We start from the raw sequence: 14,544 nt of genomic DNA, 5'->3' as shown, positions 1-14,544 counted from the left end.
ATGCCCTACTAAATGGTTCCTCAAAAGCCGGTATGAGTATTAATTAAAGGTGTACAGTCTATTAAGGTTTTTCACAACTTGCCATGATTTACAAAACTGCACTATACCCTTATGAAGACACAGCCAGTAAAATGCTTGTTTATCATGATTCAGCTTCCACTATTACTACATGTCCTGCCATAGGAATTTCATGTGCTACCAGCAATATATTGTTACAAAATCTGGGTTGCACCACTACCCGATGAATAAATATTCAGTATTTGTCTGCATAGCAGTGAGAAGATCTCCATTTTCTAATCACAATCCTATTTTTAAAAAAGTTAAAAATCACACAACACCAGATTATACTCCAACAGGTTTAATTGGAAGCACTTTCGGAGCGACGCTCCTTCATCAGGTGGCAGTGGAGGGCTCAATTGTAGCCCTCCACTACTACCTGATGAAGGAGCGTCACTCCGAAAGTTAGTGTGCTTCCAATTAAACCTGTTGGACTATAACCTGGTGTTGTGTGATTTTTAACTTTGTACACCCCAGTCCAACACCGGCATCTCCAAATCATGATTATTTTTAACAGAATACTTGAGAACTCCCTCAGGCTGAACTTCAGCGAGAGCTTATTGTGCTACCTTGCTTAACTCCAGACCTGTCTGAGCCTCAGATAAAAAGACTTTCTAAACATTTCTTTTGAATTATCCACTTTACCCACTTTAAATAAAGTTTCTGGGTCGCTAATATTTGCTTGTAGTGTCACTTTGATCCCTGGTGATGGACTTTGCTTAGCTATAGCTCAAGTCGCCATACATTTTCTTGTAACTGTTCCAAATCTGTAACCTCACTCAGACTTACTGTGATTATGGCTAAAGCTACAACCTTTGCTCCTGTAAAATCATTAACCAGTATTAAGTCAACGCCATCCATGGACTTTTTCTGAACAATCCCAAATGTCAATGTTCTGGACATTAAGTCACATTCTAAGTGCACTGTGTACAAAGGAAAAGGTTTTTCTCTCCATTAATTCCATTTACCAAAACTTAGGCTTTCAATATGCTATCTAGAGGAAAAATATATCTTTGTCCAGCAAGAGTTTGTGTTGCTTATTTATCCCCTAATATTTAAGGTGTAGTGATATTATCGCTGATTGTTAATCCAGAGACCCAGGTAATGTTCTGGGGAACTATATGAATAAAAATCTGGAATTAAGGGTCTAATAATGAACATGAATCAATAGTCATTTGCTGGAAAAACCCATCTGGCTCACTAATGCCTTACTTTGTCTGGATTACATGTGACTTCAGGCATACAGCAATGTGATTGACTCTTAAGTACCCTCTGGGCAATTAGGGATGGGCAATAAATGCTGGCCTAGCCAGTGAAGCCCTCATTCCGTGAAGGATTTTTAAAAAAAAATGTTAGAGAGGATCAGTTAGCTCAGTTGGCTCGACAGCTGGTTTGTGATGCAGACTAAAGCATAGAGCAGAAGTTCAATTCCTGCACCGATTGAAGTTACCATGAGGATGCCATATTCTTGACCTCTCTCCCCTTGCCTGAGGCATAATGACCCTCAGGTTAAACAACTTCCAGTTGTCCCCTCTCTAATGAGAGCGCAGATCTATGGCTGGTAGAGGTATGGTGACTTTACCTTTAATATAGTTAGAGATTTAATTGTATCATTTGAGGAATAGGGGTTAATTTTCCTTTCAACAAAAGTCCTTTACCTATCTCATCTATCTTATTTACCTCTCCTGCGCTCACTGCACCTTTGGCTCATTGTTGTCGTTATGGATATATTGGTGTCCTTCACTGCACACCACTACTATCCCTGACCACACCATCTTCTCCCTTTCTACCTTGTAGGTTTAAGTGAGATGTCCCCTGTCTCAGTGGTCAAGAGGGCTGGTTCACAAGAAAGGTTCTCCAGCACCTCTGAGAAAGACAGTTCCAAGGCCGCGAAGGACGCACTTGCAATACTACTTTCCTCACCCACCACCAGCTAAGATACTTGCACCACAGTTAAAGAAAACTCTCCTTTTGAATTATCCACAACTTTACAGAAAATTTCTGGGACCCTGATGATTGCTTATAGTGTCACTTTGACTTCTGGTGATACATACTTGATATAGAATAGATTTGGAAGCAAAAACTGGAGAGCACATCACTGCTGGCTGAGGAAGAAACACCTCAGATCACTGCTACTTGGGGGACTGTCAGAGATCAGGCAACTGCTGGATCCCAGGTAGGAGAGGATCCTGTGATGTTAGTATTTGTGCACAAGTAGGAGATAAATGCCCTCATTGTCCAGAGGCTGAAGAGTGTAGCTACGCTATTGGGACCAATCTGCCTCAAGCATGTGAGCATCTGCTTCCTTTGTACAGGTCGTTGGCTGCCATGCACAGCCAAGTTAAGTAGTCTGGATCTGTTGGATAAGCACTCAGACTCTCTGGTGAGACCTAACAGACTGCCCTAGTCAAGTACTACCTATAGCCCTGACTGATGCCTGTACATTTGACCACGTGTTAGCAGTGACTTCTCGACTGGATACTAAGTGACCTGCTTCCAGACTGGAAAGGTACAGATCCCAGTGCTGACAGCACCCCAACTGGATGCCTGACTGTAGCCAAGGCCCCAGGCTAGCATTGTGTTTTGTAAAAGACAGCTGATATATCCAAAAGCGGCTGAAGACATAAATAAAGTGGTTACCTGGAGAGATGGTCTGTCAAAATATCACACCATATGAATGCAAAAGAAAATTCAAACAACAGTCCTTCAAAGGGGGAGAAGGTACAGGTCAGCATACTCTTAAGGTAACTAGAAGCTTAAGACAGCAACAGCAAGGCACCCCTTTGGATTATACACTAAATTGCAGACATATCTTTGTGATTTTCTGTCTGAAGAATAAACAAGGATAGGAGTTTAAAAAGAAGTTTCAACTCTGCTGGAGTGTGCTCGTGGAACTAAACGTTTTCATTTGTATCAGCCTGGGTTTGAGCTGTGGAGGTCATTATTAATGAATTATTCTCTTGTAACTGTGGGTTGTAGGTGAAGATTCTCTTTCGTCCAAGTGCTCAAATCAAAAAAAAGGAAACAGGACAACAACTGACACTCTCTCACCCTGATGAATGCTGGAATTCAATCACACAAATCAATTAAAGGAATCAGAGCCACAGAATCTCAACCAACCTGCATAACTGAGTTAAAAATCACACAACACCAGGTTATAGTCCAACAGGTTTAATTGGAAGCACACTAGCTTTCGGAGCGACGCTCCTTCATCAGATGATTGTGTTAGGAGCGTCGCTCCGAAAGCTAGTGTGCTTCCAATTAAACCTGTTGGACTATAACCTGGTATTGTGTGATTTTTAACTTTGTACACCCCAGTCCAACACCGGCATCTCCAAATCATGCATAACTGAGGATTTTAAAGTCAAATGTTCAACAACCAGTGTCAATATTATCAGTAACACCTACTGCAATAGCTGCAATACTCAACCATCTATCATGACAATTTAGAGGTTGATCTGTATATCTGTGATTTTTTTCTAACTTTTACCACTTTGGTCTCTGATCTTCCCTTTAAATGGTTTGTATGTGTGTTGTGATGCTAATGATTCTTATATTTAGCAAATAGTCACTCTTTGTTAAGTTAAGAATACCTGGTTAAGTTATCTCTTTTTGAAATATAAATTCATGAGATCTGGGAAAAAGTTATCCACAAGGAAAAGGATCTTATAACAACCAACCAAGGTGGGTGCTATATCTCTCTGGGTTAACAAATGAAAACCAACTTCATTGCTTCCAGAGCCATTAACAAAAGTTTTAAAAAGTATCATAATACATCAGTTCACAAATTTAAAGTTCTCATAGCCTTTTGAATGCAGCTGGGTTTTCTTTAAGACAAATGGCAATGCTGGATATTGGTTTGCTATAACCAATTTGCTATGACAAGGCAGATTTGTTTTAGTCCTTTATGTTATTGATATTTCAATAGATCAATCCTAGAAAAGAATGAGGCACTACCAATCATGGAAATGCAGTCTTTTAAGTGTGGAATTAGATTTGACACTGTCTTTGTGACACATATATGTTTCTGTAATGAATACAGAATCTAGTTGATCCAACTGTTTTAGGAATTAATACTGTTAGTGAACATCAGATGCTTTGACGAGGTTCAGTCAAGTGATTTTCCAGCAGAAATTGCATCTCTCTTTCCCCCTGAGCTTGTTTTGCTGGGCTTAACTGATATGGACGCTGTTTTATCACTCCTGACTTTTGCCTACATCCACATCATTAGGATGAAAGACTCCTGCCCGAAATGTCGATTTTTCTGCTTCTCGGATGCTGCCTGACCTGCTGTGCTTTTCCAGCACCACTCTAATCCTGACTCTGATCTCCAGCATCTGCAGTCCTCACTTTCGCCTACATCCGCATCGTACCTAGCAAACATAATTCATCAGATGTGTCTGTATGGATTGCCTTATACTTTCTAAGTCCTTTCTTTAAATATGAGAAAACAGTGTTTAACTATCAGTATTTCTGTGTTAGCTAATCAAATTGTAGAAGGTTCAATTTTGAGAACTCTCCATCTCTCTTTCCACCTCACTCTTACTGTCTCTGTTATCATCCACTAATCTTAACACCTGACAGACTTAACTAATTCTCTGAATTATTTTATGTGGACCACTGAATTTTCCTTTCAGAGTTCCACCTTGCAAAAGCAACAATACCAGTACTTCAACTTCCAATTGAAACTTATTAATTGTTGAATTTTTATCTCCCCATTCTTTCGTTTACACTTGTGAAACTTTCAAATGTTACCCTTACATGATCCTATGAGTCATTCTAGAGTCATAGTTGGGCTTCCTAGACTCAGTTGGATTTCATGTAAGGGTAACATTTGAAAGTTTCACAAGTGTAAACGAAAGAATGGGGAGATAAAAATTCAACAATTAATGTCCATGAAATCCAACAAAGCGAATTAATCTTTTTTGTTTCAAGAACTCTATCCTAATAGATTTTAATGGTGTTAGTCTTTCTAGAAGCATGGACATGTAAAGGATTGATCTTTTTGTTTCAAAAACATTTCCCTAATCAATTTTATAGACCTCTAATATCACGGCAATAAATCAATTCCAATGGAATAAAGACAACAGATTATTTGGGGACGCTCTGATAGAAAACAGTAAGAAATCTAAAAAAGAACAAAATGCTACAGATGTTAAAAATCTGAAATAAAAATAGGAAGATCTGGAGAAACTCAACAGGTCTGGCAGCATCTATGGAAAGAGAAACAGAATTAATATTTCTTTTCCAGTATGAGTCTTCTTCAGAATTCTAATCCCTTGTCCCAGTCCTGTGGGTGTTCATCGCAGTATATCTTACTCATGGTTTTGACAGCCTGATAATATGTATTCAAAGCTCCCTGAGTTTGCTGATGATATACAATTGACTTTAACTGTTTTATACCCAAACTGCTAATGCTATCCTGGAAAACGTCACATATAAAGTTAGAACCTTGATCAGATTTTATTTCAAGCGGTAGACTATAATGACTAATAAACTGAGTTAACTCTTCCACTACTTCTTTTGCTCCAATGGCCCTTAAAGAAATAGCTTCTGGAAATGGGATTGTCCTGCTGACATATTTGGTCATGGTCCTACACAATCTATGAACACTCATGGTTCTTCAAATATTGTGGGTATCAAAGGTGCTAGTTTGATCACATTTTAAGATTTTCCGATTACCTAACGTGTAACATGTTTTACAGAGTTACATTACATTTTTATAAAGTCTTAGCCATGTAAAATACTTTATCAATGCTTGTTTTTCCGTGTTCCTATATGCCTTGCATAGGAATTTTACATGCTACGTGCAATATTTTCTTACAATATCTAGGCAATACTACTTTGGTGGACAATTGTTTATTTTTCATTGGCAGGGTTCAGGATGTCCATTTAAACTCAAATCTTAATATAATAACACTCAAGGATGTTCCCTCAGCTTCAATTTGAGTTTCTGTGTTTACTCATTAAACTCTGGATCAGCTTACATAACCACAATTAATGGAGACATACCAAACACTTCTTTTTAGCTATCTAACTCTTAATTAGAGTTTCAACTACCCTAACATTTTCTTGTGATATTACAGTGACCTCTTCAAAGGACTTGGTTGAGCCATTGCTCTGGTCACTACATACATTGGAGCAATACTCAAAACCTGTTCCTGCAACTGTTCTGTCTCTTCAGCCAAGCTTGAACATACTGTGAATACAGCCAAAACTATGATATTCACTAAATAAATCTCCAGGAGTAATTGAACTCCATCTACAGATAATTTTTTAAACTATCTTAACTACCACTAGTCGAGACAACAAGTCACACTCCAGTTGGAATTTGTACAATGGAACTAAGACATAGTCTCCGCGTATCCCATTTATCTATGCTTTTGATTTCATTGAATTCTCTGGAGCTAGCAAGAGAGTTTGAAAACCCCTGTAGCCTTTAGTGTTGCTATGAGGTTTGATGCTTAATTTCAAGAAAAAGGAATTATCTTCCTTTCAGATAAAAATCCTTCATATCTCTCATCTACCTTGTATATCTCTTCCTTACTCACAGCAGTGTTTACCTCTACCTCTAATTGTAGTTAAAGTTATAATTTAATCCATGTTTTCAGATTCATTTCTCAATCATACTCTTATGAATTCCAAGAAGTCCTTTGGGTTTTATTCACGACTTCCAGCATTCTGAATGAATGTGTCCAACTTTATTACGGTGGGAAAAACTTCAGCCTTTAATTTTCACTTCCATTCTCAGTATTTTCCTCTCTAACATGAGGAGGAGAGCTTCGGGCAATTCAGCTATTCATTCTTTACCTTGGCTACTTGCCTTCTTTTCATTCTCCCTTTCCCTCTTCCTTTCCAATTTACAAAGGTGATGGATAGGAAGGTTTAGAGAGTCATAGAGATGTACAGCACAGAAACAGACCCTTCGGTCCAACTCATCCATGCCAATCAGATATCCCAACCCAATCTAGTCCCACCTGCCAGCAGCCAACTCATATCCCTCCAAACTCTTCCTATTCATATATCCATCCAGATGCCTTTCAAATGTTGCAATTGTTTTATGATCATCAGTCTTGCAGTTATAGTATCTGGTCCTCAATGGTTGTTCTTATTATAAAGTTTTTAAATTCAGCACTGCTGCCTCATAACACCAGAGACCCGGGTTCGATGCCACCCTCAGTGACCGTCTATATGGAGTTCGCATGTTCTACGTGGATTTTCTCCAAGTGCTCTAGTTTCCTCCTACAGACCAAAGGTGTGCAGGTTAGGTGGATTGGTTATGCTAAATTGCCCAAAGTGTCCAGGGATGTGCAAGCTAGGTGGATTAGCGTTAGAAAATGCAGGGTTACAGGGATAGGGCAGGTGGATGGATCTGGGTCAGGCACTCTTTGAAGGGTTGATGTAGACTCGATGGACCACATGGTCTGGTTCCATACTGTAGGGATTCTATGATTGATTCTATAATTGAGAGTAATCTCTCTTTCAGTGCTTCATATGTGTTTTAATCTTTTAATGTTCATAACCATCTTTCAAAATTACTTTGCTTAAATGTTCTAATTCAATGCAGGTTTGCCCAGGCTATTTCCTTAAATTTCAGAATGCTTCGCAATTGCATCAGGCACTAACTTATATGCAACGAATAGAGTCTTTTTTTTGTTATAGTGTCATAATCCCAAGAAGCTTTGTCTGATAGTGAAGCACAAATTTCTTGTGCTTTATCTTTCAATTTACTGTGCATGAGAAGTGTCCAGTCTTCTCTTGCCCAATTAATTTGCCTCACTTCTTTTAAAATCTCTTGAAGATTCTCTTCTTTTCCTGAAATTTTGATATGGCCTGTACAAACTTAAACATTTCCTTAATGGAATTTAAAGATGATTCGGATTCTCCCCACCAGAATCTGCATCAGCAACTCGTCCCCCCGTTTCAACTGCATCACTTTAACCTTAAATACATGATTACTTGTTTTCTCTTCTCTTTGTGATTCTAATTCTAGTCATCTCATTTCCATTCTTTTCATTTCCATCTCCCTTTTCTTGTCATTTTCTGCTTTTTTTTTGCCTTTTCTGCCTTTGTAATTCCATCTCCCTTTCTTGGTTCACTATTTCCAGCAGTCTCATAACTTCTTCATGCTAATAACGCTTTAACTATAAAGTAATACCACCTAATTCCAATGTATAATTGCCTGGATCTGCGTGTAGAGATCTAGAAGGCAGCTTCCCACCACCTTCTCAAAGGCAACTAGGGATGCAATAAATGCTGGCTAATCTGTGATGCCCATATCCCATGAATGAATTTTTTAAAAGTATCTGGTTCCTCTTGCAATTCTTGTAAATCCAAGTGCTGTGCTATTGCCTCAATTATTTCTACATTCCTAGATCTAGCAGGCAATATTACCTCTAGTTTACCCGTCAATTCAATCAGCTTGTGTTTTGAAAGTCCACTTAACACTACCAGGGACAATGGTGACACCTATAGGAAATCTGTTGAAATTTCTGGGTTTATTTCTAAAATGCAGTACAAAACCTGGATTTTTCCTTTAAAAACAAAGTCAGCAAATTGTCAGGAGCTCTGTTCAGTCTCAGAGATCCAGTCAGAAGAATTTTGTCCAACTGGATCCCGGACTCAGCATGTCCTTAAGCATGACATATATCGATACCAAGTGAAAATGAGCACTGCAGATGCTGGAGATTAGACTCAAGAGTGTATAGCTGGAAAAGCACAGCAGGTCAGGCAGCATCCAAGGGGCAGGAAAATTGACGTTTCGAGCAAAAGTCCTTCATCAGGAAAGGGTTTATATCGATGCCACACCACCAGTGTATGTCATGCTGACATCTTAATCCTTGTTATCCCTGTTTCAAAATATTTCAGTTGAGCCCCAAAGCTTTGTTACACCTCTGTTGGGCAGCATGCTGGAAATTAAGCTGTGCTATTCCTGGAGTTGTTGCAAAGTTAAATTCTCCAATTTACCAGGTTAACAGAAAATATGGACCAGGTCTCTGTACTTAACAAAAACTACTATCTATCACAAATGAATAGATTCTAACCACAGGTAAAGATCTATGGAGTGTTGATATATGATTCTCCTAGTTTTACATTAAAACCATGCTAAGATCCATCCCCCTACATTTGTACAGACAAGAAGAAAATTGGCGTTATGGGTAAACAGGAAAGTAACTCAAGTATTCCAGCACACAAGGTTCACTGAGATGTACCTTTGGTTTGCCAGTATTTTCTGTTCTTCAATGTCTCTTCTCCAGGTTGTTTTTCCTCCTTTGCATGGACGATTGGTACACAAGCTACAAATTTTTTTAGTTACTGGCTAAAGATCACAGCTTACAGCAACTGCTGAGGGTAAATAAATTGGCTTTCTTCAGGCTTCAGATATTTTACTGGAGAGAGAGAGACCATCTACCCTTGCAGCAGTCTGAAGGCCAGAATTATTCATACCCAGAAGCCAATCAGATATTGCCAGGCTGATGGCTTCTGGGATCTCCAATTGGTCACAACTCCATAAACTATCAGCCATATACTGCTGGCCAAATTGTACTTTGCAAACATACCTTGTTACCAGCCCATCTATAAACAGCCTCCCCCCCCACCACCCCCAACATTTTGAACAAAGCAGCAGCGCCGATGCAACTTACAAGGTTTCAATAACTTGCCTTTTAAAAGTGCAGCAATACCTTCCACATTCCTTGGTTTTAAAATAATCCTTTGTATAGCCTTTACAATGAGCAAATAAGAAGGGCAGAGATGTTGCATGACAAGAAAAAAAGTCACTGGTTGCACCTGAGGGAACCTCATGAACCTCATTTTAAAAGAGAATAGAGTAGAGAATTAACACTAACGTATTATGCCCAGCTCTGATTCACATTCCCATTAACTGCAACTTCAGTTAGTGAGAATACAGGTTTTGGTCTGTATCAATTATAAAGAGACATGTTCCTAGTTTTGTTTTTGTTTATCTCATTACGTCTAAAAAGTCTAAGAACTTTGATGATGAACACATTCAACAAAGCTTAAATTATTAAGTAACAGTAATTAGAGACCATTTTTTAAAAAGCTAGCAGTTATTTTAAATAGAATTTGTTGTTGTCAGGGGCACTAAATATGGTTTTGTTTCACGAGTTTTGTTGGAGTATTTAGCTATCATTCACAAGTACTTCAGTTTATTGATGTTTCCCAAGGTAGTGTGATATATGATGAAATGTGCAGTAGAATTTGTTAGCCAAGTCTTGAAACCTAGTCCTTATGGAAAAGTTAGCCTTGAGTACAAGTACGTTTCTATTCTCAGGGTGATGTTCTACTTAAATGCTTTTACAAGTTCCTGTTGTAATAGTTTTGGGAAAGGTCTGACAAATCCAGTCACTCTCAAGGGAAGCACAGGTTCAGCAAATTAGTGCTACAATAATCTCCTTCTGTTCCAGACAGTTTTTAAAATACTGTATGAAGGGGAGAAGTATTGTAAAAAGTAATGATAATATGGTTTCAACATGATCCACCGAATGCCACAAGGTACAGATCATCAGTTCCAAAAGTTTTCAGATTGTAAAAAAATAAAAAATGAAAACTTATCACTTTAAAATGCATTTTCTTTATTTTACCATTATGATTTTCTGTCTCACCTGTATTAGGAAAGTGAATTTCTTAAACACTGCATGATACTTCTATAACCCAAAAGATAGGTGTTAAATCTTACATCTTCAGAATAGGCAGAAACTTGAAGCAACAATATGTTTAAACTTAGAAAGGTCAATAAATGGATTCAGCAAAATGCATTCTTAATGTCATTTATTAATTTTTCCTGAATGGTAGTGGTCAACTTTTCCTCTGCTGTTAGCTGAATAAGAACTTTTGTCATGATAAATTAGCACAGAATGTTGAATTACTAAAGGATTATGTCATAATGAGTCGGCAAGCCAAATGGTTTTCGTTCTTGTTCTCAGCTGCCAAAATACTGTGCACAACCCAGGCAGACAATATCCAGCAAAGAAAGAAGCAGAGTTCTTTCAAAAGTGGAAAGTCCCATGCATATTAATGAAGGCCTAGCCTCTCTCTTGCCAACACGTTGCAGCACTCACTGTGTCATAGGTCAAGGCAGTGATTCTGAATGAGACTGCTCGTTATCCATCCATCTTTAGCCAGATGAGAATGCACCATGGTCTCACTGAAGAAATATTTGTTCTGACATCAACGAACTAGGTAATCAACCTCAATTTATGTAGGAAACCTCAGTTTGGGACTGAATTTTAAATAAACGTCACATAAATCTATTTTTCTTTGTAAATTGATCTACCTGGTAAAGAAAAATATATAGTTTCTGTGGGGATTTAAGCTATCTGTAAATACTATGTACTAAATCATCGCTGGCCCTTTTCCATCTCTGTCAGTCAAATATTTCTTGCTTGTACACTGTTGAGTTTTTGATTAGTTGGCACTGTTGTTCAAAGGTGTTCATGAAATATTAAAATTAGATCAGTAAAACTCTAAACTATGCCTAACAGAAATTTTTGCTTATCTTTTGTTGGAATAAGGGGCACAATCATCTATAAAACTGAAAAAAATGTACAACATAGGAATGACAGTTATGCATTTCTATGATGCATAACTTTTTCCAATGCAACTCTGCCTTGATACCTTCTACAATACATTGATTTCTGAAACATTATTAGCAACACACCACAATATGGCAGAAACAAAAACTATCTAAATCAAATCTAAAATCTATATCACAACACACCTTCTATTACAGAGTAGGTACGCTAGCAAGTAGGATCGATTTTCAAGTTGGTGCTCAATCTTAAACCAATCTGTAATTTCACATTCACTGTACAAGCAACAACTGATCAATTATCCAAAGCTATATTTTTTTTATCAGTGAAGTACAGATGATAGCTTGGTCTACACAGAACATAAGGAAAATTATATGACACACTCGTGGTGTGGAGCTTTATGTAATATTTCATTCATTACTGGACTAAAAACGTTTAGAAGCATGCATTCAATTTGCATTCAGTATACACATTATAAAATCTACCTCACAGCCCACAGCTAAACTATCAAATTAATGCTAATCTTATGATGTTTTATTGTGTCTGCCAATGGATGAGAATTTGTTTTCATGAAAACATCAGGAATTCTGTTTTACTTCCCAAAACAATTAGAAAGAGTTAGCCAATTCTCATGGCCTTTGCAAATTCCTTTAAGCTTATGTTCAGATTGCATTTTCTGATACCCATTGGTCAGGAACCAGTATCACAGCAGGGTAATAGTGTCTCAGGTCAAACCTAATACTCTATGTACATTAAAATACAATCATTGGTATTTTAAAAAAATGAAAATTGATAGTGATTGGTCACTTAAGTCACAGGAGAAGAAGGATTTTTAAAAGAAAAGCTCGCTCATGATCAAAATTGCTCTCTCGAGTACAATACCTTTTTGCTATTGCTATTGTATCCAAAAAATAGTGCACTGTGGCAAATTGATCTTCACAGAAAATTGCTGTTAAGTGATTTGTTCTCAGCCTGTGCTTGTATTGCCAAATGTTTTGGTATTCTGCATGTTAAAATATTCCAAGCAAAACTGCACCTCATTTTTAATTCCTCGTTGCCCATTTCAATTCAAATAGCAGCCAAGATTGCTGATTACTAGAATTAACTAATCCTGTAAGATTGTATTACCTCTGATCAAAGAGTTGCAGCAGCTGAATTCTTTCTCCAACAAATTAAATTCATTGCCAACAAAAATTATTAATTTATTACTAAAAACTTAATTGCCATTTTCTACATTTGACATAATTCCTTTAAAATAATTTTTCACATTTAATCAGCTACACATTCTCTTAGTTAGCTACAAATGCCTAAAAACACATTTACCCCTGCATAAAAGTTTTAGCTTTACAAGAGCAGATATATATGAGAAATATGGCATTTATATTTGGACTGCTCCAAATTTGAATCGGAAAACAGAGATAAGTTCAAATTCTGAATGTTCATTCAAAATACAAACTGTCAAATGTCTGAGCAAGTTGTATACCTTCTTTAAAAAACCATGACTGCTTTTCACAGGGACAGCACTTTTAAAAGATAAATCGGTCAACTTGGTGTAGGATGTGGTCCACAACTGCATTCTGAACAACTGACACCATTTCTTTTTTTTGCAGATTGCCAATGCTCATCTAGTAATGCCATACAGAAATAGATTTGGCTGAGCAAAACAACCAAATTCATGAGCAGCAGAAGAGAAACAAAAATACAAACCACAAACTGCAACTTTTAACCTTGGCTCAAGACAATGTGGCTTCAATTATAAATACCGAAGAATTATAAATACTTAAATGCAGAAACAGAAAGAACCACTGTAACATGATTGGAAAAAAGAGTAAAACACATAGGAGAAATTGAGCATGAGGTGAACCAGTATTGAAAAAAAGAGCAAAAAATGGCTACACTGACAATCAAGGTTGTACATACAAAAGTGTGGCAAATTGCAGGGAATAAGGGTACTTCCAATGATAAGGTCAGAATGAGTGAGAATGATACACTATTTTCAAAAGCACACTGGCTTTATGTCAAAATACTGTACAACAAGCAACCAGCGCTTGCCAATTGACATCCAAGGTAAAATGCCAGTGCTACATCATATGGCTGCTGAAGCAACATTATCTGTTAGACTAATAAGTAATCCAAACAAATCTCTGGCAGTGATATAGTGCCAGGACTACTACAATGAAAAACAAGACTGTTCCACTATTTCCACTGTAATAGTGGGTAAAATAAAGTCATAAAATTACATAATGCAGATGAAGTACAGCAAACTAACCTATTTCTATTACTGAGAAGAAAGCTACCCTAAGGAAGAAAATCTGGCAGTGCGACTGGGATTTATTTTACTTTTGCAGATATTCTTTACAGAAGCTGCAAGAGTATCTTAACCAGGGTACAAGTAAGGATTCTAGTAGTCTCAGCACTCATAAGCTGGAGAGGGAAAAACAATCAGCTATGAAATAGCTCATAATCCCAATAGTAAATATGGAAGTTTGGTATGACTGAGACTTGCCACCATCACAGAGCTGATCATCACAGTATTGATTCAACCATGTCCAAACGTCCCTTGATTGACGGTAGTAAGATTTAAGGAGAAAAGGAGGTAATGTTAAAGTAAGAAAATGTAAAAGGAATGATGATTTTGTAAAATAGATTTACTGTAACTTTAAGCAAGGAAAGTCTTTAATACCAAGTTTATGATTTATAAACTGGTGAATTTGTGGAAAAGATTGCACAACAATTTATGACATTATTTCAGTCCCTCTCTATGACTACAAAAAATTAACCACAGCAACTATCAACCTTTTCCGTTGTTAATCACAAATAAAACGGAGAGATTTAGTGCAAGGAAGTTGCACTACACTCCTGCATAGTTTTATAATGTTATATTGTGCCCTACAGGGCTTCAATTTCTGAATCTGCTCCCTATGTATTGTCCATT

Source organism: Chiloscyllium plagiosum, unplaced genomic scaffold (assembly GCF_037043375.1).
Source record: "Chiloscyllium plagiosum isolate Xiang-an unplaced genomic scaffold, Cpla_swu_hap1 HiC_scaffold_13, whole genome shotgun sequence".
NCBI classification, from domain to species: Eukaryota; Metazoa; Chordata; class Chondrichthyes; order Orectolobiformes; family Hemiscylliidae; genus Chiloscyllium; species Chiloscyllium plagiosum.
Note: the sequence above shows the minus strand (reverse complement) of the source record.